Raw genomic sequence first — 23757 nt, 5'->3', positions numbered from 1 at the left:
TGTGTAATTTGTTTCATATTTCCATCCTGCAGTAAGGGAATAATTGGTTACCAGAGGGAAACCAAGAAATGTGCCCTTAACTTGGTAGTAAACCCTTATATATACCCAGTGAAATGACTAGAATCAGGTGATGCACAAAGCTTAAACAAATCCTCCTACATATGTTGTACCTGTTTATCTGCTTAAATCTTTTCCCAACAGTCTTCCAAAACACACATTTTACACAGCATCTGCCAGCTCTGCAAAGCATGGGGTGGGGATCTGAAGTCTCACACTGCAGAGCTCTGAGCCCTGATTGGAGGGAAAGGGGGGACACCTCTCCTCAAGGTACATGCACAGCTGTGGCTCTTAATCACAGACTCTGTGCTGGAGCTCTCCTCCGCATCACCAGTTATTTATTGCTGGTGGGAAGAGGTGTCAGAAGTAGCAAATGCAGATAACAGAAGATGGAGGTATCGGAGTGAAAATACACTAGTGCTTTGGATAGAGGCAAGAACACAGTATAGAAGGATGTGCTTTATTCATATTTCATATGTGAGATTTATGACCATTTTAAGAAATATTTTAAAAATCATCAATACAAAGTTGTTTTTTTTTTTTTTATCCATAAAATACTTTGTAGATCTTTGTAGATCCATTCTGTCCGCTCTTGAACCTCTTGGTAAAGGTTATGCACAATGCAGCTTATTTTGTATAGATGCCGAGACCCACTTTAGTGTTTACTTTCTCTCTATAGTACACGTGGTTAGGTGGGCAGCTCAGGCTAATTGTTTCTTCTTCCTCTTTTCAAACTGTTTAAAACTTTTTCTTGTTTTACACCTGCATGGTCTAAGCTTCGGTTTTTTGTATTTTTATGAAGGATAATCCTTGACTTCTGGAATTCATAGTATTTAGGACATATTTGGAAAGTTGTCTTGCAAGTTAAGCAGACCATAGACGGATTGGAATGCATCTGGTTCAGCATCTACGGGCAGGCTGGTTGTACTGAAGTCAATCTATTGATCGTCTTCGGTACAGCCAGCCTGTCTGTGTTTTTTCGTATGATCTTTGACGACGGCTATAGTAACCAGAAGTGATCATTGTATTCTGACGGTGGGGAATCCTCCCATTGTCAGAATAAAATTGCGCAGCAGGAGGGATTGCCCCATCAACACAGTCTGTGGTTGAAGGAAAGAAAATTGCATAACCTGTGGTCAGCCTTACTCTACGTTTGAAATCTTGGAGTACTGCATTCCTAAAAATGTTCCTTACTCCATTATGGCTCTTTCAAAGATTTGTCAGTAGCACTGCACATCGAATATTTAGTGTATTGAGAGCTGCAGGTTTATTTAAAAGCAAAGTGTGGTATTTTATAGGAACCGATCAAAGTCTTTTTAAAATTTCACTCTCAGCTGTTATCTGCGCTGTGATTGGTTTACCTTGAATTGCTTTACAGTGTTGCTGATTGAACTGTATTATATCATAACAAAACATCAACCCTTTTCACTTGCTGCAAAATGTGACTATTGCAGTAAGTACAAAAATTGTACACAAATGTTTTTCTGTCAGACGTGTAAGGGTTTAGAGAACAATGTGGTTCAATGATATATGATTACTGCCTATGACTGCCATCCCATGATTAATTTTGTTAGTCAAATGTGTTTTTATGCAAAATGTTTTGTGCGGAATATGCAATTTACTGTGTCCATATAAAGTTTTGGGACCACCACAGAGCATTCCGTCTGACCATACTGTACACATATCCTACCCTCTGAACAACAAACTCAGAAGCATTCTTAATTAAGCATATGTAATAATGCTCAATATGAACCGTTATAGGTAAAACATTCTGCGTCACCTTCAAGTCATGCCACTTTCACATTTTAGTTTTTACAAAAGTGGATTGAGCTAATGTGATCAGACAAGCACAGCATGTCGGCATATGTCACTCTAGCTCTTGTTACATCATAAGCCAATAGAAGTGCTTTTCAGTGATAAGCAGTCAGTAAGACTGGTCATCACTCGCTAACAGTGCACTTTAAAGCTGGTATTATGTAAAATAAATATACTGACCTCATATGTAAAAAATTAAGATTTTCAAATTTGTTCTAGTCCTTTTTTTTAAGACTTTTCCATCATTTAATATATATATATATATATATATATATATATATATATATATATATATATATATATATATATATATATATATGTATATGTGTGTGTGTGTGTGTAAAATCTGTCATCTCTATATAGAGACCTAAATAAACAGTAAATATAGAAAATCTATATTCTATGCAAAAAACATTTTCTGATCTCTGCAGTGTTTGTAGAAACGTGCTTCACACATCTGTGTTTCTCTTCACAGTATAGAAATTCTCTCTCTAGTATGTTGATGTAGTCAATGGTAATCAAAAACAGAAGTGCTCCAAAGTTCACCTTTCTTGAGTCCCTTTGATTGTTACTTGGACACAGACTTGCCCCCCAAGAATGATCCTCATATAATATACAGTTTTGCTCATAAAATTACATACCTGGCAGAATTTGATTTCTTGCCCATTTTTCAGAGAATATGAATGATGACACAAAAACTTTTTTTTCAATGGTTTTCATGGTTGGTGTTTGGGTGAAGCCATTTATTATCAATCAACTGTGTTTACACTTTTTAAATCATAATGGCAACAGAAACTACCCAAATGAGCCTGTTTAAAAGTTTACATACCCCAGTTCTTAATACATTGTATTGCCCCCTTTACCATCAATGACACCTTGAAGTCTTTTGTGGTATTTGTGGATGAGGCTCTTTATCTCAGATGGTAAAGCTGCCCATTCCTCTTGGCAAAAAGCCTCCAGATCCTCTAAATTCTTGGGCTGTCTTGCATTAACTGCATGTTTGAGATCTACCCAGAGTGGCTCAGTGATATTGAGGTCAGGAGACTGAGATGGCCACTCCAGAACCTTCACTTTATTCTGAATGGCAGGTCGACTTGGCCTTGTGTTTTGGAACATTGCCATGTTGGAATGTCCAAGTACGTCCCATGTGCAGCTTCCTGGATGAATGTAAATGTTCCTCCAGTATTATTTGATAACATACTGCATTCATCTTGCTAACAATTTTGACCAAATTTCCTTTGCCGTTGTAGCTCACACATCCCCAAAACATCAGCGATCCACCTCCCGTATCTTTCATCATAGGCCTTGTAGACTCCTCTCCTAATGTAGCATTTATGGTTGTGGGCAAAAAGCTCAAATTTGGTATCGCTCCAAATTACTTTATGCCAGAAGGTTTGAGGCTTGTCTCTGTGCTGTTTGGTGTATTTTAACTGGGATACTTTGTGCCATTTGTGTAGTAATGGCTTTCTTCTGGCGACTCAACCATGCAGCCCATCTTTCTTCAATGGTCCCCTTATTGTGCATCTTGAAACAGCCACACCACATGTTTCAGAGAGTCCTGTATTTCACCTGAAGTTATTTGTGGGGGTTTTTTTTTTTGTATCCCGAACAATTTTCCTGGCAGTTGTGGCTGAAACTCTGTTGGTCTACCTGACCGTGGTTTGGATTCAACAGAACCCCTCATTTTCCACTTCTTGATTCGAGTTTGAACACCGCTGATTGGCATTCTCAATTCCTTGAATATCTTTTTATATCCCTTTCATGTTTTATACAGTTCAACTTCCTTTTCCCGCAGATCCTTTGACAATTCTTTTGCTTTCCCCATGACTCAGAATCCCAAAACGTCAGTGCAGCACTGGATGAAAGATGCAAGGGTCTGTCAGGAGTCCAGAAACTCATTGACCTTTTATACACACACTAATTACAAGCAAACAGATCACAGGTGAGGGTGGTTACCTTTAATAGCCATTCAAACCCCTTTGTGTCAACTTGTGTGCATGTTATCAGGCCAAAATCACCAGGTTATGGAAACTTTTGATCAGGGTCATTTTGGTAGTTTCGATTGCCATTATGATTTTAAAAAGAGTAAACACAGTTGATTGATAATAAATGGCTTCAGCCAAACACTAACCATTAGTGAAAGATGTTTTTGTATTATTCGTATTCTCTGAAAAATGTCCAAGAAATCAAAAATTCTGCCAGGATTTGTAAACTTATGAGCACAACTGTACATGGTCAAACGGCATTCAAAAAGTTGTTAAAGGAAAGCATCATAACATGGCCCAGATCTTGGAATGTCCATCACACCACAGTATCTCCTAATGCCATAACTTCTGGTTCCAACATGATGATGCCATTCCCTTAACTCCTATGTGTTTCATCGTAACAACTTCCTCCAGGAAGGAAACTTATCAAACATACATCAACTGTATAGCAATTAGACTGCATGGTCTGCATACAATGATGAATATTCAGCATAACACCATTATTTTAGGTAACCACCATGCACATCCCGATTCAGCTACATTTCTATAGCCAGATGCAATACGTTTTTCTGACTTTGTTTTTTTTTTTTTTTCTGACTTTTTACCAGTGGGACCAGTCTTTCTCCTAAAGTGGGATATCTAGATAATCTTTTTTCGGAGGAAATAGCTGGCACAGGTTCCAGTGGGTTGTCATGATTCTGATTCTCCAGAAATCAGCACTAATACTGATGCATTGCTTGGCATATCTTCATGTAGTCATAGATAGAGTTCAAGCCAGAGTTCTTCTTCACTAGGAAAAACTTGAGTTCTCTCTTCCCAGACTTTTGCTATCCTGTCCAGAGATTGCCTAACTCTTTGCCTCTGCATTAGAGTTTTGGGGCTTATGGTTGCCTCCTTCAAGGCAGTTCTGTTTCCCAGTTACACTCCTGACCATCCTGTTTTGAAACAAGTCAGTTCAATCCTTACACAGGCCAGTTTATCTGTTACAGAAGAACAGGGACCCTGCTTTTAGAGTTAGGAAAGTCCTTCCAGTTTTTTGTAAACTTTTCATTGTGAATTCCATTTTGTCGAACTGGGGAGGAGTCCTGGGGGATGGGTCCTAGATCTGACACAGAATTAGTTGGCCAACAGGCAACAGTGGATCTGTTAGCATTTGGCTTGCTGTTGCTCACCTCAGTTGTACTGCCTTTGGTTGTAACGACAGTTCAAGACTTGTGTGTCCCTCAATGAATGAGACCATAGGATTTTTGTACTCGCCATAAAATCTCTTGCTTGTAGTTCGAGTGCACAGGTCCCACCAGTCTGTCTATAATCATGCTCTTGATAATGCTATGGTAATCTTGTTCACATTTTGACTAATTTTAACAGTATATCGGGCAGTAGGACCCTTATACCCTGTCCCATTGCTGTATTATGTACATGGTGTTTTCTGTGGTTCACAGAACCATTCAGATTCATTGCTTTCTCCTAAAGGAGCTCATAATCTAATACCCCACATTCATACACAATTTATTTTTCATTTTTTACTTGGACTGGAGGAAGCAGATCCAGAACTACAATGGAAGAGTTCAAACAGTTTAGCCAGTAGTAGGCCATTCAAGTATCTATTGTGTTTTAATTAAGTGTTCATGTTTTCCTGGTAGCCATGTTTTTTCTGTCTAGGGCTGCATTTACATCACAATTTGAATTGGCTGCCCTATCAGCAACAAATTTGCCAAAAGAAGCTCCTGTAAGCCATGTCAGATGTGCATGTCTCCTGCTGACAGCACACCACCAGAATCATAGATGAGACTTCTATTTATCCTGTAATTTTACTCCCTTACTGGCCTCAAAAGCTACATAATCTTGCTAGCAAGGTAGTGATATTTGGCTGGTCCAGCCAGTGAGTGGGGTGACTGCATAGCAGATAGTAAGATGCCTGTTGGTGGTGAGTTTTCTTCTATAACAGAATCATTCATGTGACATTCGTCTTAGGATATCTATAGGGATGGGCAAATGTCTTCCAAGAATGAGAGGTAAGGGGATATTGAATTCTCTTTTCCTCAACCCACTGTTTAGTATCCAGCTGTTAGGCCCACAATGCAGTAATTCCAAATTTTCAAGAAGTTTTTGGATATCTGGTTGTGATATAGGGTGCTTTCCACTGTTCATTCCCTAGAGTAATCTACAATGGGTTGAAATCATATACAGTATCTTACAAAAGTGAGTACACCCCTCACATTTTTGTAAATATTTTTATTATATCTTTATATGTGATAACACTGAAGAAAGGACACTTTGCTACAAGTAAAATAGTGGGTGTACAGCTTGTTTAACAGTGAAAAATTTCTGTCCCCTCAAAATAACTCCATGCACAGCCATTAATGTCTAAACCGCTGCCAACAATAGTGAGTACACCCCTAAGTGAAAATGTCTAAATTGGACCTGAAATGTCAATATTTTGTGTGGCCACCATTATTTTCCAGCACTGCCTTAACCCTCTTGGGCATGGAGTTCATCAGAGCTTCACAGGTTGCCACTGGAGTTCTCTTCCCTTCCTCCATGATGACATCATGGAGCTGGTGGATGTTAGAAACCTTGCACTACTGCACTTTACATTTTGAGGAATCCCCACAGATGCTCAATAGGGTTTAGGTCTGGAGACCTGCTTGGCCAGTCCATCACATTTACCCTCCGCTTCTTTAGCAAGGCAGTGGTCGTCTTGGAGGTGTGTTTGGGGTTGTTATCATGTTGGAATACTGCCCTGTGGCCCAGTCTCTAGAGGGTTGGGATCATGCTCTGCTTCAGTATGTCAAAGCACATGTTGGCATTCATGGTTCCCTCAATGAACTGTAGCTCCCCAGTGCTGGCAGCACTCATGCAGCCCCAGACCATGACACTACCACCATCATGCTTGACTGTAGGCAAGGTACACTTGTCTTTTGTACTCCTCACCTGGTTGCCACCACACATGCTTGACACCATCTGAACCAAATAAGTTTATGTTGGTCTCATCAGACTACAGGACATGGTTCCAGTAATCCATGTCCTTAGTCTGCTTGTCTTCAGAAAACTGTTTGCAGGCATTCTTGTGTATCATCTTTAGAAGAGACTTCATTCTGGGACAACAGCCATGCAGACCAATTTGATGCAGTGTGCGGCGTATGGTTTGAGCACTGGGAGGCTGACCCCCACCCCTTCAACTTCTGCAGCAATGCTGGCAGCACTCATAAGTCTATTTGCCAAAGTCAACCTCTGCATATGATGCTGAGCATGTGCACTCAACTTCTTTGGTTAGCCTGTTCTGTGTGGAACCTGTCCTGTTAAACCACTGTATGGTCTTGGCCACCATGCTGCAGCTCCGTTTCAGAGTCTTGGCGAACTTCTTATAGCCTAGGCCATCTTTATATAGAGCAACAATTCTTTTTTTTTTTTCAGATCCTTAGAAAGTTCTTTGCCATGAGGTACCCTGTTGAACTTCCAGTGACCCGTATGAGAGAGTGAGAGCGATAACACCAAATTTAACACACCTGCTCCCCATTCACACTTGGAACTTTGTAAAACGAGTCACATGACACCGGGGAGGAAAAATGACTAATTGGGCCCAATTTGGACATTTTCTGTTAGGGGTGTACTCACTTTTGTTGCCAGTGGTTTAGACATTAATGGCTGTGTGTTGAGTTATTTTGAGGTGACAGCAAATTTACACTTACAAGCTGTACTCACTACTTTACATTGTAGCAAAGTGTAATTTCTTCAGTGTTGGTACATGAAAAGATATAATAAAATATTTACAATATTTACAAAAAAATGTAAAGTGTGTACTTGCTTTTTTTGAGATATTGTACACCGATCAGCCATGTCTTTTTGACCACTCACCTTTATATTGAGTAATTCCCATATCTGATGCCAAAACAGCCCTGACCTGTTGAGGCATGGACACCACTAGCCCTCTGAAAGTATGCTGTGGTATCTGGCACCAAGTCACAGATCCTTTAAGTCCTGTAAGCTAGGGGTTCCATGGATTGGACTTGTTTTAAAAGCACATTCCACAGATGATCAATAGATTGAGACCTGTAAAAATTGGAAGCCAAGTCAACACCTCAAATTCATTTGTATTCCTTAAACTATTCTTGAACCATTTTTGTGGTGTGGCAGGGTGCATTATCCTACTGAAAGAGGTCACCGGCAACAGGGAATATCATTTCCATGAAGGGTTGTACTTGGTCAGCAACAATGTTTAGGCAGGTGGTACATGTCAAATAACCACTACATGATTGGCAGGACCCAAGGTTTCTCAGCATCACACTGCTTCTGCTGGCTTGTCTTTTTCCTATGCTGTGTCCTGGCATCTCTTCAAGTAAGCAAAGCATATGCACCCGACTATGCATCTGATGTACGCGAAAATCTGATTCATCAGACCAGTCTACTTTCTACCATCGCTCTGCTGTCATCCAGCTCTCACAAGCCCATTGAAGGCTCTTTTGGCTGTGGACGTGGGCCAGCATGGGCACTCAGTGACATGTTTACTTGCGGTCTTATATACCCCACTGGCTTTCAGATGCCATTGTAAAAAGATAATCCATGTTATTCACTTAACTGGCCAGCAGTCCTAAAGTTATGGCTGGACATTGTATATGTCTTAAAGCAGTATTAAACACCAAATCCCACATTTATTTTATTGCAGCTTACCATTTATTAGATGTGAGGGGGGGGTGTTTTTTTTTAAGCTTTTTTTTCTATTTTCACCTGGTGATCCAGCCAGTAAGTCTGCACAAAACTCTCTTGCAGCTGTATCGGTTACAGTGCATATGGAAAATATTTACAGTGCTTCACTTTTTAAACATTTTGTTATGTTACAGCCTTATTCCAAATCAGATTAAATTCATTATTTTCCTAAAAATTCTGAAAAACAATACCCCACAATGATGACGTGAAAGAAGTTTGTTTGAAATATTTGCAAATTAATAAATAAATAAAAAAGTTAAACATCACATGTACGTAAGTATTCACAGCCTTTGCTCAATGCTTTGTTGAAGCACCTTTGGCACCAATTACAGCCTAAAGTCTTTTAGAGTATGATGCTACAAGCTTAGCACGCTGATTCTTTGCAGGACCTGTCAAGCTTCATCAGGTTGGACGGGGAGTGTCAATGCACAGCCATTTTCAGATCTCTCCAGAGATGTTCAATCGGGTTCAAGTCTGGGCTCTAGCTGGGCCACTCAAGGACATTCACAGAGTTGTCCCGTAGCCACTCCTTTGTTATCTTGGCTGGATGCTTAAGGTCGTCTTGTTGGAAGAGGAACCTTAGCCCCAGTCTGATATCCACAGCACTCTGGAGCAGGTTTTCATAAAAATGTCTCTGTACATTGCTGCATTCATCTTTGCCTCGATCCTCACTAGTCTCCCAGTTCCTGCTGCTGAAAGAAATCCCCACAGCATGATGCTTCCACCACCATGTTCACTGAAGGTATGGTATTGGCCAGATGATGAGCAGTGCCTGGTTTCCTCCAGACATGCTTGCCATTCAGGCCGAAGAGTTCAATCTTTGTTTTAGCAGACCAGAGAATTTTGTTCCTCGTGGTCTGAGAGTCCAAAGGTGCCTTTTGGCAAATTCCAGACCGGCTGTCCTGTGCTTCCCTCTGGCCACACTACCATACAGGCCTGATTGGTGGAGTGCTGTAGAGATGGTTGTTCTTCTGGAAGGTTCTACGGTCTCCACAGAGAAATGCTGGAGCTCTGTCCAAAGTTGCCATCTTGTTCTTGGTAACGTCCCTGACTAATGCTTTTCTCCCCGATCACTCAGTTTGGCCAGGCGGTCCACTCTAGGAAGAGTCTTGGTGGTTCCAAACTTCTTCCATTTACAGATGATGGAGGCCACTGTGCTCATTGGGGCCGTCAATGCTGCAGACCTGGACTTCGTGGTTTGGTTTGTGCTCTGACATGCACTGTTAACTGTGGGACCTTCTATAGACAGGTGTGTGCCTTTCCCAATCCTGTCCAAACAATTGATTTTACCACAGGTGGACTCCAGTTAAGTTGTAGAAACATCTCAAGGATGATCAGTTCAAACAGGATGCATCTGATTTCAATTCAAGGCTGTGAATACCTACTGTATGTACATGTGATTTTTTTTTTTTTTTTTTTTTTTTATAAATTTGCAACAATTTCGAGCAATCTTCTTTTACATTGTCATTATGGGGTATTGTTTGTAGAATTTTGAGGAAAATAATGAATGTAATCTATTTTGAAATAAGGCTGTAACATAACAAAATTTGAAAAAAAGTGAAGCTCTGTGAATACTTTCCGGGTGCACTGTACAGGGATGTGACAAACCACTGACAGGGGTTAATGCATTTGACAATTGTAGAGAAATGCTTAAACGATGCATTAAAATTTAGCCAAACCCATTTGATTTTAGTCAACTAAAATGTACTAGAGATGCACACTATTAGATTTTCTGCAGATTTTTGTCTTCAGATTTACCAAAACTATATAATATGAGGTCAAAGCTTAAGAGTTTCAATTTGTATGCAATCAGGCAGGCCCTTGCACTACATGGTTTTTGTGTCTCGGCCGCCCCCGCTGCCATCCTTTGTGAGGGAATCGGCAAGTGAAACATTGCAGCTTCACTGCCCGCTTCCCTACTGCGCATGCGCGAGTCGCGCTGCACATCTTCACTGGTCCCCATTGGGTTCTGGGAACTGTGTGTTTCCCAGAACACAACGGGGTGCCATCTACGGATATTCGGCAGCTATCTATGCCTGGAAGTGGGTGCAGATACCTGTAGTAGGGTGGAGCTCTGCTTTAAGATACAACTAAAACTAAAATTACATTTCAGTCAAAAGACTTTGACTAAAACTAAATGGAAATTTGATGTCGGAATTAACATTGTCATAAACACTAAACTGTCTGCAATTAAATATTTAATCATTATGTATGAATAACATGGTTACTTTGCATTGTGCGAGTTCACACAATGAAAATTTAGATGTTTGAAATGAATACATCAGTGTGAATGTAGCCTAGCACAGGAGGTGCGTTAAGCTACATTTACACAAATGTCTAAATTTCAGAGTTTAGTTGCGTTTAGATGACTTTCTTTCTAAAGCAGCAGAACTCACACAATACATAGTATACATGTTATTCATGCTTAAATATTAGCAATGTTTAGCTGCATTTAGGAAAAGAAAGTCAGCCCTGGATACTGCATTTCTATCTGCAGCTGAATGCACATTTAGCTACAGTGAGTTTAGCAGCAGAAAATAAAATGTTGGTATTCCTTCTCATACAGTATTAGTTCTCATTAGGGCTGCAACTAACGATTATTTTCACAATCGATTAGTTGGCCAATTATTGTTTAGATTAATCGGATAGTAACCTAATAGAAAGTGTGGTGTATAATTTAGTTAATATGTAAAGTTAAAAAAAAAGGCAAATTATTCCTAAATATTTATATGCAGTGGTAAATCTAAATAACCAAATATGGTGTACGTTTTATAAAACTGAGAAGTTTTTTTCTCAGTTCAGTTCTCAGCAGTTCTCAGAGAAAAATGATCTCCTCTGCAGCCGGTTTATGAAACTGAGAACTTCAGTTCTCAGAGGGAGAACAGAGGAGAAGCGTTTCCTCTGAAAACGGCCGAGATCAGTGTAAAAGTGGGTGGGCTGCCTGTAATCTCATGAGATATTGTGAGATTACTGTGCAGCCAAGTTCAAAAAGTGAAACTAGTTTAAAAGAGCATGTAATTGCATGTTTTCAGACATGTGATAACTAAGGGGAAATTTATATATATATATATATATATATATATATATATAATATATTCATGTGTGTTTGTATACACACACACACACGCACGAACTAAGGAAATATATACATATTTGTGTGTGATATGGGTATATATAAATATATATATATATATATATATTCATTTTTAAACCACTGGTGCTGATATTGGGAAGAAAAGAAGCTTTCTTCCTCTTATCACACCAGCTTCTCACCCAGATTCTCCACCTCTGAGCTGGTGATGGTGAATATGGAAGGGAGATATTTCATGTAACGGCTGTGAGAGCTTCAGATCTCAATTTTATAAACTGGCTGTTTGTTACAGAACGATCATGTACTGTGATGAGAAGCAGAGAACATGTTCTCTGCTCCTTATCTCAGCTATATAAACCGGTACACCCCAGAGATCAGCCGTGATCCTGAGGATCACGGCTGATCTCTGTTTTATAAACTGACACCTATATAGTTAGCAAAATCTCTAATCCACGCTGAGAATAACAGACAGATATTTACTGTATATACCATTAGAGCTTGCATTTGGTAAATATCATCCGACTCAGAAATCACATTTTTTTTCTTTATCCACTTGGGACCACCCACCGTCATTATACGGCGCTACTTTGAAGAGGGATATCATTGTTATGGCAGCAGCTAGCTACCATAATTCCGGTATCCTTCTCTTCAGCGGGCGGTCCACTTTCAGATAAAAGTGGTCTCTGCTGCAGATTCATGCAGAGACCCCCCGCCGCTCTCCGGTGCCCTCTGCCGCTTAACGTAGGGGCGGAGGCGATCAGGTCCTGTCTCATCTGTGGTATGGAGATGAGTGAGGGGACGATGGCCCTCACCGGTCTCCATACCACTTCAGGGCAGAAGCTTTCAGAGTGCATCAATAGCAAGCTGCAAAGCATAGTATAGAGAGCCCCTATAGCAAGATAAAAAAAAAATTGTGACTTTAGAACCACTCACTTTTTGCCCAGGACTACCTGTCCCATGAGGCATTGCTCCTCACACATTCACAAGTTCTCAGACACTTACTGACATGTATGGATGGTGTATTGAGCTGTATGTGTGCTGCACTGTTTCCTGACATGTAAACAAATAATGACAACAACTATTTTCTTAATCGATTAGTTGTCCATTAATCAATTTGTTTTTTTTAGCCCTAGTTCTCATACATCCTTATGTTGGTATTCATTCTTTGCAGACATGGTCTTACAATAGTAAGCTGTCAAAGATGGACACCTCATATTAGGACAAAATATCCCCTAGTTAGATGCTGGGATGTTAGGTTCCCATCTTTGCTTAATTTTCTTCTCTCCAACTCTCTATCAGCCTCAGGGCCAGTTCACTTCAGAACGTAGTGTGGGAAAGACACACTCTGTGCGCATTTCCTGCAGTGCAGTTGACCACGCTGCCCCTACCATCTGCATGCGGGTGCTAATTAATCGTTAATGACACCCCATACGCAAGTCACAACACTTGCATTTCACAACATTTGCAGGCACCAAATCGCATGGTACTGCAGTACCATGCAGTTTGATGTGGTACATTTTTAAAGGTAGTGCCAAGTATGAACTGTCCGTCAATGCTCTCCTCTCAACCAGGCACACAATGGTAAGCACCAGCTTTGCTCAGCATTCTATTTAAATCTCTCTGCTCAGAAAACTACCAACAAAGTGGAAGAGGAGATGCCTGGGGTATAACATCCCCACAAAGGATGGGGTATTAAGAAAAAAAAATGCCTGAAAATGCAGACGCACCTTAATGTAGCTAAATGCTACAAACCACAGCTATCTGCAGGAAATGTTTTCAGCTTTTTTCAAGTGCAAATTACTGCCTTTTAGCTACTGTTTGATACAAATGTAGTCTTACTGGCCAGATCACCAGGTGAGGTGAAAACTGAGATAGAGCCCTGAACCAGAAGAGATTTATTTATTTATTTATTTCAGTTTCCAGTGCTGTTAAAGTTTGACTGACAGTCCTCCTGTGTCATACATTGGGAATAAGTTGCTAAAACTGGGGAGTGCAAAATCTGGTGCAATTCTGCACAGAAACCAGTCCACTTTCAGGTTTTTTGGTCAAAGCTTAATTGAACAAGCTGATTGGCTATCATGCACAGCTGCGCCAGATTTTGCTCTTTCTAGTTTTAGTAAATCAACCCCAATTTCTCAGCAGGAAACTCAGTAGTTGTACCAGTGTGAAAAAACAAGAAACGCTCTGACATTGGGCGCATGACGTGTGAAAATCAGTGTTTTCCTATGGGAGCCTGGTTGGACACAAGTCGGTCCGACTTTGAAAATGCTCCTTGCACTACTTTAGTCTGACTTTGATCCTACTTCAGCCCATTGATTATCACGAAAGTTGGATCAAAGTCGGATCGCCGTCTTGACTGACCCGACTTTGGCATGGACTTGTGCTGTGAGGATCTTGAAGGGGAGCTCCACACCAAGTTAAAAAAAAAAACGGCTTTGGGGTCCCCCCGAAATCCATACCAGACCCTTATCCGAGCACACAGCCTGGCAGGTCAGGAAAGGGGGTGCTGGCTTGTCCCCACCCCCTTTCCTGACCTGCCGGGCCGCATGCCCTCAACATTGGGGGGTTGGTGCTTTGGGGCAGGAGGGGCCTGCACCCCCCACCCCAAAGCACCCTTGGGCCCATGTTGATGAGGACAAGGGTGTCTTGCCGACAACCCTGACCATTGGTTGTCGGGGTGCGGAAGAGGGACTTACCGAATCTTTTAATAAGGGGGCCCTCCACCCTATGTGAATGAGTATGGAGTACATTGTACCCCTACCCATTCACCTAAAAAAAAAAAAAAAAAATTAAACTGAAAATGCATTACACATGTGTTTTAAGTGATCCGATTTCTTCTCCCCTCTCCAGCTCTTCTGCTGACGTCTTCTACCTCTGCCGGTTCTTCTCCCCTCTCCGGCTCTTCTTCGCTGATGTCTTCTGGCCCTCTCCGGTTCTTCTCCCTCTGTCTACTGTCTTCTACATCTGCTGGGTCTTCTCCGCTATCTTTTTGCTCTTTTGCTGGTTCTTCTCTGCTGTCTTCTCCCTCTGTTCTTCTTACAATATTCACTGGACGCTCTCTCCCGTTCTAATGCTAGGTGCGCGGTGTGCCACTACTTATATTGGCATGGGTCGGGGTCATCAGAGGCCTGTCCCTTATGACGTCACCACCCATCATGCCCCAGGCGGTGGCGTAATAAGGGGCGGGACCTCCAGATGAAATCACCCGGTGACCCCGCCCCATGCCAATATAAGTAGTGGCATGCGGCACACCCAGCATTGGAGCGGGTGAGAGCATCGAGTCAACATCGGAAGAAGAACAGAGGGAGAAGACCGAGGAGAAGACCCGACAAAAGAGTGAGTAGATAGCAAAGAAGTGAAGGCAGAAGATAGCGGACAAGGGAGAAGAAGCGGAGAAGGCTAGAAGGCATCAGGGGAGAAGAAGCGGCAGAGGTAGAATACTTCAGTGAAGGAGGGAGAAGAGATCGGAAGAGACGACAAAGCTACCTTAATAAATTACTTTCAAAAGATGTGTAATGTGTTTTATTTATTTAAGGTTTAGGGGTACAATGAACCCCATACTCATTCACATGGGGGGGAGCCGGAATCTGGGGGCCCCCTTGTTGAAGCGGGGCTTCCAGATTCCAATAAGCCCGCAGACCCCAACAACCAATTGCCAGGGTTGTCTTAAAGGTGTCCTTGTCCTCATCAACATGGGGACAAGGTGTTTTGGGGTGGGGACCGCACAGCAGAACAATCTGAACCTGTCCCAGGTCGTGATGCGTGGCCCTGCTACTATGTGATCGCTGTGGCCACAACAATCACATATCAGTTATAAACAATGGTTTTAATTTTTATAGCCATTGTGTACTATTGTGGGACATCTCTGGGATTGGCCACAGTGTTTACATTGTACGGGGCCAATGACAGCAGACCTGTACCATGTGTTAGCTGTTTCCAATTACAGCTATCCCAACTAGTACACAATGGCACATGAATGGATGCCATTCACAGAGTAAAAATGATAGCTTATTACAGTGATGATTACTGTATAAGCAATCATAGTTCGAGAAATGAGACAGATCGCTGCTCCAGGTAAGTAATATAACCAAAAAGGAAGGGCTGGGTGCTGGCTTCGGCTCGCAACCGTGAACATGTAGACCAAGTGAGAAAAATAGCTACACACCAACATCCGTCCAACAGGTTTATTGAAAGATTGCCACCAGGATTAAAACAGACCAAGGGGTGACGAAGTCACACACATGCATGGTGCTTCTTCAAAACCCTAATTATTGTTTTCAATGGTGACAATGTGTAAAATAAAAAAATAAAAAATAAACTTTTAACACATTATCCACCAGTCCCTGATCACTGCCAGAACAGTCATATAATAACAGTGTAAAAAAAATGTGGAGAGAAAACAACCTTTTTATTAATTTTGCAAATATTATGACAAAAACAACTTAAAAAAACTCAGTGCCTCTTACTACATACTTTGGGTGTCTACTTTTCAAAAAGAGGTTATCTTGGTGGTATTTGTATTGTCCTGGCATTTTTGGGCCTCAAGGAATAAGATGGGCCATCAGTAAATCAGGATTGATCAATATTCAGGTATATATTTACCATAGATCAGGGCTCAAAATGTCAAGTCCTTAGCTGTTAGCCAGGCCTCCAGGGTTACTCGCCACCAGTTGCCCGGCCCCTAATTCCACCCCTAAACACTCCCTCATAAATTATCTTATGAAATGGCTGTATATGATGGCGCGGCGGGGAACACACAGCTATTGTAATGAAAGCTGTTATGCTTCCGTCACTCTAATCAATGAGGCGGCGCCTCTCCTCTCTTCCCCTCCAATCGCTGGGAGAATGGCTCCCATACATCCCGCCTGCCGGCGGTGCAGCCTCATCCCACAAACACCCCACCCCCCACATTTCCAGGCAGTCGACACTTGCCAGCCCTCAAAGTCCACTCTCAAAATGCTTGTAGGTGAGTGGAATTTTTGCCTGATTCCTTGCTCCAATAGGTTTCCTCCATCTGTTCTACTGGTCCCCCAAAGCCTGTTCTCTAAGATGAAGTTACAGGATGAATTTTGTCAGCTGAAATTTCCCGGATGACATATTCAAGTACAATGCAAAGCCAGTAGCCCTGCATTGTATGTGAGGACATCAAGGTCCTGCCCTTAATTTGGATTGGAGTAGTGCAATGGAGCCAGAAGTAAGGGCAAGTATTATCTCATTCCTCTACAACTAGAATTAACAAACTTTAACCCTTGCTGCAAGGGTAGTTTTCGATTCCCGAAGTTGGGTTTTAACAAACCTGACAATGCATAGATGGAATGTGTAAAAACTCTCTAATGCTTAGTATGTAAATAATTGATTATTAGGTCTATAGTCTGGCCACAGATTCACTTTAAATTAGAATAGTCTGTGCTGCTCACCCCCAGATTCATAATGTGCGTTCTTCAACAAAGTATAAAAATGTACTTGTTTATGCCTGAAAATAAGTGCTTTGAGTTTAGAGAGGATATGGAGAATGACCTGGGTGGGAGAGTGGATGGCTGTGAGGAGGAGAATATAAAGGGAGCTTAGGTACTCATTTGCATTACCTGCCATTCACTTAAAGGTCCATACACACAATGAAATTATGGGACGGAAAAAAACGCATTCAGAGCGATTGTCTGATAAATTGTTTGTTAGTGTACAACTTTCGAGAGATGATCATGACCGTTCATGTGGAAATATCTGAAGGGACAAGCATAAAGTTTTTCTTTTACAATAACAGAACAAACAAATTTTATGTAAATAATATAGTATTTATATGCAAAAAAATTGTGTAACCAAGATCACACGTGCTCAGAAGCAAAAGAATACATTACAATACAATATATTTACATCACTTCCGAAGTTGTATTCTGTCTTACAAGAATTTTCGTAGATTTAGTAACCTATTGGTTTTCGATCATTCGTTCCGATATTCTCATTGTGTGTATTAGGCGAGCAGATGTGGATACACACGCCCGGCCCAGATTCTTAGTCTGTCAGTCAATTTAAGGGGGCCATTCTTCTGACTGATTCAAGAAGAGATTTCTGTGTGAGAACACTTGTATTGAACCACATAGAAGTTGTGGAAACATAAGAAATTACCTTTGAAGTAATGCTTAAAAAGTCTGCTCAGAGCTCAGCTTTAAATCTTGTAAGATTTAAGGAAAGGACTGTGTTGCCTGAAACGTGGTATCCCAATTTTTCTTCCTTCTCACCGCGTTGAGCAACAGTGTTTTCAAACTCCTACCGGTAGCTTTGCCTTATGACCGCAGCTAAATGTGTGATTTTTCTTCAGGGTTGTTGCTTTGCTACCTGGTTTGTCACAGACTTGGAGCAAATATGGACACCTGAACTGCACATTCTTGTTCTGAGTCGGTGACACGGTATGGAAGGTAGGATGAAGTTTATAGCCTACGATCATTAAGGATCGTCAAAAACCAGTTAGAAATCCACTTTTTTTTTTTACTTTGGGAAATTCTTTTTCAAGTAGGAGTTTACCCTAATACGAAAATCTAAAAAATCTACTGGCATCAACAATCTAAGACTAACCTCTCTAACCCTGTATAGAGAAGAAATCGCTATACATACCTTGTCTGAAGCCGCTCCAGCCCGGTCCCACGCTGAGCTGTCAGTTGCAGGTGCAGAGGAGGCAACTCTATGGGTGATGTCACTTCCCAGCCGTTGTCTGCTGTCTCCTCTGCAGAGCTTCTGCCACTGGAGACTGGAGTGGCTTGAGAAAAGGTATGTATAACGATTTCACACCTTAGTGGGCTAGATAGGTTAGTCTTACATTGTTGATACCAATAGATTTACAGATTTTAATATTGGGGTGAACTTCCACTTGAAGGCTAGGTTCACATAAATCTGTTTTGCAGTGCGTTTGCAGAAACACACTACAGTAAATTTAACATATTGGGTCACATTCATGCAGTTTCCATCTGTGTGTTTTTTGGAAAGGGGCAGGGACTTTTTTACATGCAGCAAAAAACATACATTTCACGTGGTATCTCTGTGATCGCCAGGAGTGTGTGTGTGTGTGTGTGTGTGTGTGTGTGTGTGTGTGTGTGTGTGTGTATATATATATATATATACACACACACACACACACACACACACACACACACACACACACACACACACACACACACACACTATCCCACAGAACTGAGTACACCCATCACATATTTTATTATATATTTTCATGTGACAACACTGAAGAAATTACACTTTGCTACGATGTAAAGTAGTGAGTGTACAGCTTGTATAACGGTGTAAATTTGCTGTCTCCCTCAAAATAACTCAACACATAGCCATTAATGTTTAAACTGCTGCCAACAACAGCGAGTACACACCTAAGTAAAAATGTCCAAATTGGACCCAAAGTGTCAATATTTTGTGTGGTCACCATTATTTTCCAGCACTGCCTTAACCCTCTTGGAGTTCACCAGAGCTTCACTGAAGTCTCTTCCACTCCTCCATGTCGACATCACGGAGCTGGTGAATGTTAGGGACCTTTCGCTTCTCCCCTTTCCGTTTTGAGGACGCCCCACAGATCAATAGAGTTTAGGTCTGGAGACATGCTTGGCCAGTCCATCACCTTTATCCCCAGCTTCTTTAGCAAGGCAGTGGTCATCTTGGAGGTGTGTTTGGGGTCGTTATTGTGTTTGAATACGGCCTTGTGGCCCAGTCTCTGAAGAGAGGGCTCATGCTCTGCTTCAGTATGTCACAGTACATGTTGGCATTCATAGTTCCCTCAATGAGCTGTAGCTCCCCAGTGCCGGCAGCACTCATGCAACTCCAGACCATGACACTCCCAACCCTATGCTTCACTGTAGGCAAGACACACTTGTCTTTGTACTCCTCACCTGGTTGCCACCACACACTCTTGACACCATCTGAACCAAATAAGTTCATCTTGGTCTCATCAAACCACAGGACATGGATCCAGTAATCCGTGTGCTTAATCTGCTTGTCTTCCGCAAACTGTGCGCTTTCTTGTGCATCATCTTTAGAAGAGGCTTCCTTCTGGGACGACAGCCATGCAGACCAATTTGATGCACTGTGCGACGTATTGTCTGAGCACAGACAGGCTGACCCACACCCCTTCAACCTCTGCAGCAATGCTGGCAGCACTCAATCATCTATTTCCCAATGACCACCTCTGGATATGATGCTGAGCATGTGCACTGAACTTCTTTGGTCAACCATGACAAGGCCTGTTCTGAGTGGAACCTGGCCTGTTAAACCACTGTATGGTCTTTGCCGCCATGCTGCAGCTCAGTTTCAGGGTCTTGGCAATCTTCTTATAGCCATGGCCATCTTTATGTAGAGCAACCATTCCTTTTTTTTCAGATCCTCAGAGAGTTCTTTGTCATGAGGGGCCATGTTCAGTGAACAGCATGAGAGAATGAAAGCGATAACACCAAATTTAACACACCTGCTCACCATTCACACCTGAAACCTTGTAACACTAATGAGTCACATGACACTGGGAGGGAAAATAGCTAATTGGGACCAGTTTGGTTATTTTCACTTAGGGGTGTACTCTGTTTTGTTGCCAGCGGCTTAGAAAATAATGGCTGTGTGAGTTATTTTGAAGAGACAGCTCATTTACACTATTATACAAGCGGTACACTCACTAATTTACATTGTAGCAAAGTGTAATTTCTTCAGTGTTGCCACATGAAAAGATATAATAAAATGTTTACAAAAACATTAGTGTACTCACTTTTGTGAGATACTAATATATACCCTGTATTTATCGGCGTATAACACTTTTCAGTGCCCATCTGCAGCCTCACCATTGCTATCAATGCAGCCTTATCAATGCCCATCTGCAGCCTCACCATTGCTATCAATGCAGCCTTATCAATGCCCATCTGCAGCCTCACCATTGCCATCAGTGCAGCCTGATCGATACCCAGCTGCAGCCTAGAGGGGACAGGGAGGGGGTGGGATAAGCGCCGACAGATTACATACAGTGAGAATCTCCTAAGATGGACAGAAAAGTGGTCCAGTGGCGGCCCAGGAGACTGGACTTCGTATTACAGAGGCTGCCAAGTAAACAGGAGATTCTCACTGTATGTAATCTGGCGGCGCTTGTCCTGTATTTTGGACCAGTTTTTCTTTGATAATCAGAAAAAATCAGGATAACATCTGTTATTTACCACCAAACAAAGATCATGTGTGCAGTTTTACTAACCAATGTCAAAGTTGGCTCTGGGAGTTGATTTGTTTTAACCTTGAACATGATGGGGTTAACACATCCCAAAAACAAGCCTGACAAACACATCAACCTCATAGATGTGAACCTAGCCTGGTGGTGGCCAAGCAAGGGCAAACTAATATGCAGAACGTAGTGGGTAGTGATATGCATGACTGGAATTTAGCATAATAATATCACTCAACAATCTGCTTGATTCACTAAGCATTTTGAGTGTTCCCAATGAGGGGCTCATACCCTCTTTTCTCTAGAAAGAAAAGAAATGGCCGGCAATTTGTTGCAGACTTTAAATGATGGAACTTGTTAGGGCTCATTTGTGTCAATGTGTTAATGCTTCAAGAATGCATGATAAATTCCCATGAATGTTTTGCTCTTCTAGCGTGAAGTACTTAAAGGGGAAGTGATGAGGCATGCTTAGATTGTGGTGTGATTTCGCTGCAAGATAGATTTGTACGCTTTGATCTCTTTGGCACATAGCTTGGGCCAGCTCAACTTTGCTTACCCAAAAATCTTTGCTACTGACAATAAAGCTCAATACTTTACCTCTGTTTCTACCTGGCTCTGTCAGTATGGCTGGCTGGCTTGATGCTTTTGTCTGCACACAGAAGCAAATGGTGTTACCACAGAGCTGCTCAATACAAACAGGAACTGGAGCTGTTCTGTCCTAGATCTGTTATTTCCCATTGCATTTTGGGATACACATAAACATACATCACACTAGATATAAACATATGACTACATAAATCTATTAAACAAATTAAACCAAATAAATGAATATACAAGTCCCATAAAGTAATTATAAAGTGCTCATGCTCAAAATCTTCAGTGTAAGACTCCACTAGTGCTCAATGCAAGTGCCCCACATTGATGTGCCCTCTCCCCAGATGTGGACCAACTATTTCTAATGTGGTCACTTGCGCCTTTGGGGAATCTACCCTGAGGGACATCCTTGCTGTTTGCTCTTTCAATAGCGTTAATCCCTGGGCATCCTATGCCTAATGTGGTCTATTGCACTTTTCGGAAGTGCACCCCTATATAGAATCCTTAATAGCGGGCACCTCACTCGGTTGCTCCTTATATGGTATTGTGGGGGAAAAAACTGTGGGGGGGATAACACATAGTTTAAAACTGTAAATTTATTGAAAGTAGGTATAAAAACCAGAGGTATATTTACTCACATATTAAGGTACCTGAAGCCTGGCACCCAGTGTATGCAGCATGAATTCCAGCTTTCTCCAGCCAGCCATGTAGTCTACACCAGTGAGGGTCAAATTCTTTGTGTGCTTGTTAATATTTTGTGGTTAATCCTACAGATGATACTCGATGCTCTTGCATGTATTAAGCTATGTTTGGTCAGCTAAAGATTCTAGTTGATACATAGTTGGTATCTTTCCTCTTGTAGACTGTTATTGAAGCCAGATGTTTCTTAATTTTTCATAGGGTCTCAAATTTCTATTCCTTATGCATTAATATATGCTGTCTTTAGAGCTTGGTCATGCACATTACTATCCTGTATCAGTTTGATTGCTACTTTCAATAATGTTTCTCAATACTGTTAGACGTTACGAGTTTGACACATGCACTTGTCAAAGTTACAAGTCAAATCAACATATACACATTGTGACTGCAGATCAAAAATTATTGTTCTTTTAACTGCTTGCCATTTGACCCATATGGATAAATGGCTGGACGGGAGTAGCACCAATGTGGGTAGACGTACACAAATGTCAACCTGTATTTCCTCCTGCATCGCCTGCTTATTAATACTCTCTAGAGCAAACAGCAACTCAATCTGTGACCACTGTATCCTTGGGTCACAGCGGATAGAGGTCACAGATCAAGGTACAGGCCCAATTTAATTGGTACCGTACCATGTGATCGATGTGCTCAGTCTTCTCATGCACATTAGTAATACTAAACAAAGTTATTCATGTATAAAGCTTATGTTTACCACTGTGATCAATATGATTAGTCACATCAATCACGTGGTACAGGGCCAATTAAATTGTTATTTTACCATGATCACTGTGACCAATAACAGTGATCACAGTAGTAAACACAAGCTGCGTTAATGCAGCCGAACAGTGTTAGAAGCGGTTGCTCATACAGTCATCATGACTGTATAAGCAATCATAGTGTAAAAAAAGAAGAAACGACCAAGCACCTTCTCAGAGCAGTACAGTGTCACTATGGTAACACTGAACTGTTCTGGGGATGATATGTAAAAAAAAAATGGTTGCGGTGGTTGTGATCATGTACAGTGGCTGGCTGCTCTGTATGTCAGTGCCTCTAGGAATTGTCTCTGATCATTGTCACCAGGCTGCACCAGTTCATGTCTCTAATCACCCTCACACCAGTTTGTGTCCTTGATCACCATCCTACCAGTCCCATTGTCCCCGATCACCATCACACCAATACACTATACATCTACACTGTGTGTACAATTCTTAAGCAACTTGTATTTTGTGAGGATGTATTTCATTATTGAACAACTACAGTGCTCTCGGTCAACCGTAAATATTAATAAATGTCAAACTTGAATATTTAAGAAAGTAAAAGTGAGGTTTTGGCTTTCTTAGGCCACTTTCACACTGGTATGACACGACAGTCGTGGATCCGACTCTGCCCTGCGATTTGAAGTCCGACATGCGTCCGACTTTGATCCTCAACAATTCCATGTACACGACGATGTACGACGGCAGAATAGCACTTTGGGGATACCCGCCGTAGTCGAATGGGGAGGCTGAATGGGGAGATGTGGAAGTAAACAGCATCTCCCCGTTCTGCCTAGCAACAAGTGACACTGATCTCTGTCACACTTTAAAATGGTTACTAACTGCATTACTTAAAAATCTACA

The 23757-nt window shown here is 41.5% G+C and overlaps 1 protein-coding gene across 10 annotated transcripts in view; it reads left to right on the top strand.

Moving 5' to 3' along the window:
- Positions 1–23757, top strand: part of TAOK3 (TAO kinase 3) — a 401409-nt gene that overhangs the window by 315559 nt on the left and 62093 nt on the right. The gene's annotated exons all lie outside the window — the stretch shown is intronic.

This window comes from Lithobates pipiens, unplaced genomic scaffold (assembly GCF_037356315.1).
Source record: "Lithobates pipiens isolate NorthernLeopardFrog02 unplaced genomic scaffold, aLitPip1_a1.2 Scaffold_3, whole genome shotgun sequence".
Taxonomy (NCBI): Eukaryota; Metazoa; Chordata; class Amphibia; order Anura; family Ranidae; genus Lithobates; species Lithobates pipiens.
Note: the sequence above shows the minus strand (reverse complement) of the source record. Positions and strands in the feature narration are given on the sequence as shown.